The sequence below is a fragment of the Lactuca virosa genome, chromosome 7, assembly GCF_052849685.1.
Source record: "Lactuca virosa cultivar CGN04683 chromosome 7, Lactuca_virosa_CGN04683_v6, whole genome shotgun sequence".
In the NCBI taxonomy this organism is placed as follows: Eukaryota; Viridiplantae; Streptophyta; class Magnoliopsida; order Asterales; family Asteraceae; genus Lactuca; species Lactuca virosa.
In genome coordinates, this window is record NC_136432.1 from 47,467,317 (window position 1) to 47,472,423 (window position 5,107).

The 5,107-nt window shown below is 30.8% G+C and overlaps 1 pseudogene across 1 annotated transcript; it reads right to left on the minus strand.

The window, feature by feature from the left end:
* Positions 1 to 225: 225 nt before the first annotated feature.
* Positions 226 to 1,655, minus strand: LOC145126605 (F-box protein At5g03100-like; annotated as a pseudogene). The gene is made up of 2 exons (XR_013716419.1): positions 707 to 1,655; positions 226 to 530 (listed from the first exon to the last, which is right to left on the minus strand). The product of XR_013716419.1 is annotated as an F-box protein At5g03100-like (transcript).
* Positions 1,656 to 5,107: the final 3,452 nt, after the last annotated feature.

Consider the following 5,107-nt stretch of genomic DNA (forward strand, 5'->3'; position numbering starts at 1 on the left):
TTCTGAACGAGGAATTAGGGATTAACTTTGCATAGTTCACAATTCTCACCAAAAAGAACCCACAGTACATAAGAATTAAATTGCTAAAACCCTTGTTAAAGCAATCTTAAACGCTTCATTAGTGAATGAACAGTGTCATAAATCATAGAAGAACAGAGATTACGAACAAAAAACAAAGCCATTAAACTACAATAAATGCATTGAGGTAATAACTAACAATGCATTGGCTAAATAAAGAAAACATACATCAAAAGGTCAAATGATCACTATTTTGAAGGGTATCCAAGTAAACTTTACAAAATGAAACAGGAAAATAAGATGAAAACAGTTCTTGATAACTAAACTGCATAAACATGAACTCAAAGCATCATCAATCACTTAACCTCATCACCTTTAGGACCATGATCATGCAAGAGCACCTCCATCTAACAGAATAACCTTAATATTGACAGTTATGAGTAACAGCTGGAAGCTTCATATTTGGTATTTGGTGGGAGAATGAAACCTTTAGTTTGCAAACGAGAAAGAACCTGCAAGTGAGAAGACAATGAAAATGACATTATATTATAATCATTGATTGACTGAGAAGACAATAGAAGGATACTTGAAACAAGTTTGTCAAACGATAATCAATAAACTACTATACAACTAATGATCATATGATTTTTTAGTTAGATATAAATTGCCAATGGAAACGAAATTTTACCTCTGAACAGAAACTTCCAATTTTAAGTTCCTTGACATGGCGAAATTTTATTATAAATCCTTAAAGCATCTCTTCTTCCGTTTCTTTATGTACTAGCCCCGGCCCCCATTCCCGACCTTGTTATAATCTAAGTTAACTTCGACTAAAGAAGACACATTTACCAACAAAAGCTTCCACAAAAACAGGTTACCTCGGATTGTCAGTGATAAAATATTAGGAGCATTAATTTCGATAATATGGGCACCCAATGGATTATCAAAAACAATGTATCCAGAGAACACGAACTTCTTAACGCTCTTTGAAGTAATATCGATTCGCCTAAAACCACAGCAAATCTGCAATACCAAAGTTTCCAATAGAGGACTACCGGATAATATATTTTCAATCAAATCTTCATCTAATTTCCCACTGGATATACACAAACTCCTAAGATTTTTCCAACTAATTGCCCCAATCGGATTGACTATACAGCCTTGTAATTTCAGATCAGTAAAACATGTGTTGATGAAAAAAATTTGATCTAACAAAAACTTCGACTTCGCTTCAAAACCAGGTAACCTTATATTAAGATCTTCAACATTACATCTCAGAGCAAAACGAATCCAATTGTTGATTTGCGGTTCAAATCCAACTCTACTGTAATAACTGGTGTAAACTTGGAATTTTGAAGCTTCAATTGGCGACATTAAGTTAGGGTTTTATCGACGCACAACACGAAATCGAACCACAGCTGACTAATATCATGTTTGAAAATTAGAGTAGGTACCAAAGTCCAAAGAGGTTTCCATCGCTTGGAGATTGTACCTGTTCTGATGGCCTCTTTTGTGGAAGGTAAACGAGAGAGGATTTCAAGAAGCAAACAATCTGACAACGCACTGATTCGATCGTCTTGCCCCTTCTTCGCGACTTTTTGAGATTTTCTCCGTTTTGGGGCAATTTGAGGTTGATATTATCCTTCTTCCTGCGTCTCCATGGCGGAAACAGAGCTGCCCTCGCTTTACCACATAGACCACTTAAATAGAACTCTAGTTAAAAACAGATGATGAAATCAAAATCAAGTTTTGATTTCGCCCCCGAAGTTTGAAATTTTCAATTTCAGTCTCTAAATAAATGAGATATTTTGTTATCATATTGGAAAGGATATTGTTGTCGACGATGATACTAGATAGTTGCCCGAATTGAGAAAGATAACATAGAATAGAGAAAAAAATGAGAGAGAGAGAGAGAGAGAGAAATGATATAAGTTTTTAATAATTAATCTAATTTAATTGATAAATTATAAATAAGTGAAAAAATAAAATAAAAAATGACAATATATTCTTTTAAAATGAAACGAGGGACTAAAATGATAAATTTAAAAGAAACGAGGGACTAAACGAGCTTTTGGGGCACTTAAACGGAAACCACTAACGGCTAACGGCGATAGGGACTAACTATGCAAGGAAATTGAAACATAGGAACGGTCCGAGTTAATTTTTGAAAATAGGGACTAAACACGCTTTTTGGTACCTAATCGAGGGACGATTCGTGTAATTTACTCTCATTTTTAATTGGTTACTAGATTATGACCCGCGGGAACATATAAAAAAATACATATAAATGTATAAAAAAAGTTGGCACAATAACAAAAAAATTAACAAAAACAAACTTAACATTATTAGTAACATTGAAATGTCTGAAAATAAAAATGAAATGTTTAAATATCTATAATCGTTAAAGGACCTCTTTGTAAAAAACATTTTTTGTTTTATTAGTTGGACGGCCTTTCTCGTCAAATATGAGTAGCTTCAATTCTATTTTACTTGTGACGCGAGAAACGACAATAACTGACCATGAGTGAAGACGGACCTACACAAGTAGGATATCCAACATTTGATAATGTATGTCCTTGACTTTTGTTAAGGGCAACAACCGATCAATGTTTCATCATTTTAACATTATACTGTGACAAATCAACCAATTATAGTTATATCAACATACTTCCTTTTTTAAATAGCACAAAAAATCCCACCATTGGTAACCAGTTATGTAATATTTTCTTGCCTCATGATATATTACTATAATGTTTTTTTTTGCCTCACGGAGTCAAGGTCTAATTACATGATATATTTCTTCCTAGGGACTAATTATGTAATATTTTTCCACCATAAGGACAAGTTTTGTAATCTTTTTCTGCACATGGGCCATTTCTATAATGTTTTTCTGCATTGCTAATAATGGTAAAGAGCAATAAGTATGATACTTTTATGGGTCAAACTAAGTTTCATTTTCATTTGGTATATAGATGTCTATTTAAAAACGGTATAAAATATTGAGTATTAAAAAAAAATCAATGATAATTACAATAAATTGCTATTTTACAATTAGTCGTAAGCATGTTGCTATGTTGGTAAGAAGAGGTGCTTCTGTTGTACTCTTTAAATGTTATAATATCCAAGCCAATCCAACATTTATTCAGAAAAAACGTGACTCTTTAGCAACATATAGGGCATGAAAAATTAAATTAATAGGAGTAATTAAATAAATCACAAGAATGAACAACATAGTTTGATGGTTGTAATTATCAAACATAATAAACAATGCACACAAAAGTCATATAGAAAAATCAATGAATTCATTCACTTGTAGTAGCAACAACAAAAACCATAATAAAAAAAAATAATATAGAATGATTGGCATGTATATAAAAGACAACCCTTTTGCTTCAAAACTCCAGAAACAACCCCAATTGCAATAACCATTTGACTGCAATTGTAACTATAAAGGTCTTCCAACAATAAAAAAAAATAATTACCATCTATTATTTAACGATGGCAGGTTCATCGACATATTCATCAATCTTGTCACCTCTGTCACTGCATCCTTTGCATCACTTATTTGGGCATCAACATCTACGAAAACACGAAAAAGCTTAAAAAGAAAGAAAAAGAAAGTAGAGTATAAACAGGTTGACCATATTGACTGAGCACAGATAGTATTTGTCATTAAGCAACATCAAAATGTTGGTTACTGGAAATAGCAACCAAGTTTATGGAAAATAGGAACTAAATAAGAACAAAAGTTATAGGAAATAGCATCCAACTTTACTTTTTTTTTACCAATAAAGACAATTTATTTTTTACCCATAAGAGCAGCATATATTTTTTTAATTGCATTTGTTTTATAGGTAATAGGCTATTAACAATGCTACTTTCTAATTTATTTATTAAAAATATGTGTTTTTAAATAATCCACCCATTGTAGAAATGGGTAAATAGACAAAACTTATATAAATCAATGGAACGTAAATACTTAGAATGTTATCTAATAAAATATTATTTTAAATGGTTTAATGCAACATTATTTTAAAATGGAAGTATAAGCTTGCCTTTATTCTTTGTGGAAAATGCCCTCCAACGTGATCGCTTTTTGATCTTTATTATAACCAATCATGTAAAAATCAATAAGAAAATTTGATTTTTCGACATCCATGGTTGATAGAGAAATTTTAGTCGATATAACGACAAAACAACTGTGCTTGATGCATATCTACTACTATTACACAATAATCTAAAAAACAACTTATTAATATTGTTACCTAAATAAAGATGGATCAAAGTATGTTGAAATAGCCGACAAACTAAAAAAAAAGGATGTTTCCTATCAATTGCCCCTAATACTTGCAATACTTGCTATAGTGCATAAACGTTTGACTTTTGTTCCAATTAAGCCATTTAATTTACTTGCTACTATGCACATAAAATCCGTGAGCATGTCTAACTATACACACTAAATCTTTTAACTTTTGCTCGGCATTTAGAGCCTATAACACTTTCAAGTGATCTTGGAGAGAACTTTTCTAGACCAACCAACACAAAGTTCACAGTTTTTATATCTCTTTGATCAAGAACTTTTGACAAAAAAGGTGAGTGAACTCTTGAAACATAAACAAATATTTTATAAAATAGATGGACTGCATGTGTCCTTTTGATGAAGGATCAGAATTTAAAGGTTTTTTTTAAGTTGATCATTCACAAATAATGGTCCCTTTTATAACAGTTACAACAATGGTCTCTGTTTTTCCAGATTTTGCAAATGGTCCTTGTCTTATAACAAATAGCCCTTGTAAATGAATTTTATGTAAATGGTCACTATTTTATAAAAGATATGAAATTAAAGTACGTTGCTTTTATTTATACAGAAAAGGTGAAAAAAGAACATTAAAAGGAAATGCTTGTAAAAAATATTACACAAATGGTCCCTGGAACCAAAACAAAAAAAATATATATATATATATATATATATATATATATATATATATATATATATATATATATATATATATATATATATATATATATATATATATATGAGGTACATTGCTATATAGCAAAGCTTCGAAAAACCAAAAAGAAAATAAGT